General features: G+C 43.1%; 1 protein-coding gene across 2 annotated transcripts in view; it reads left to right on the forward strand.

The window, feature by feature from the left end:
- Positions 1–1050, forward strand: part of LOC116690735 (CUB and sushi domain-containing protein 3) — a 286959-nt gene that overhangs the window by 636 nt on the left and 285273 nt on the right. The gene's annotated exons all lie outside the window — the stretch shown is intronic.

Raw genomic sequence — 1050 nt, forward strand, 5'->3', positions numbered from 1 at the left:
GTGTGTGTGTGTGTGTGTGCGCGCGCGTGTGTGTGTCTGTGTGAGTATGCGCCGCGCGCAATAGAAATCAAAAGCTCTAACCTCAGACGTGCGCAAAATATGCTACCCCGGTTTACTGGATAGAGTTTTAAGGGACGCATTTTGCCGGTTTGGCGCTCAATGCAGGCTTTGACTGAGCCGCTCAATAGATATTCTTGCTGTAGCCTACGCTTCTCCTAATAGCCTACGTGAGCTGCTTTGCTTAGTAGGCTAACTAGTGAATTGTTGAGACGTAAGCATGCACTGCAGATTTCCTATAAGATGTAAAGAGCTTCTTATAATGGCTATTTAGGCTCGAGCCGTCCGCCTTTTCTCTTTTCTGGGTCGAGTAAGTCATAAGTATTTATGTGGGATTTGCGTCAGGTCAATTTCTCACCAGTTTCTCTTCCAGTTACTGGAACCATTTAGGGGGCAGAGGCAATTAGTCGTGTGGAACCTATTTGTCGACTGTGTTTAGCGGACTTGCCAGTGCAGGCAGGTGTAAGGTGGGCTTGTTAGTATTCTAGTGGCTCTTTCTCATGCTCTGTCCATTTGAATACTCTCTCTAGCTGATGAGGTAACCGCTGATTCCATTTTATTTCTGATTGGCAACAGCTGCATTTACTCTGACCGATGACAATTTCAGCACTGCCCAAATGTCACTTTTTGGATACAGTTTTAAAATGTAGTTTTCATTCCCATTTACATGACGCAACAAGCCTTAGACTTTGGTCTTAAATGTCTTACCACCTCTGTTTTTCTCCCCCTGTTTTTCTTACTGTTTACCAAAGTGATGTGATTTACGCTACTTACATACTACAGCTTCTAAAAATCAGTCAAAGCAATTGTTGCTCATTGGCCAGTCTGCAATTACCATGTGATCGTCCATTGTCCACTGACATTCAAACTGCATTTAGAGAAAACAAATATGAATAGATTTGTTGCTTCCTTGCAATTCCAGTTGTATGTAAATTATAAAACTGTGGGAAAAGTGTGTGTGCGTGTGTGTGTGTGTGTGTGTGTGTGTGTGTG

This window comes from Etheostoma spectabile, chromosome 6, assembly GCF_008692095.1.
Source record: "Etheostoma spectabile isolate EspeVRDwgs_2016 chromosome 6, UIUC_Espe_1.0, whole genome shotgun sequence".
Classification (NCBI taxonomy): Eukaryota; Metazoa; Chordata; class Actinopteri; order Perciformes; family Percidae; genus Etheostoma; species Etheostoma spectabile.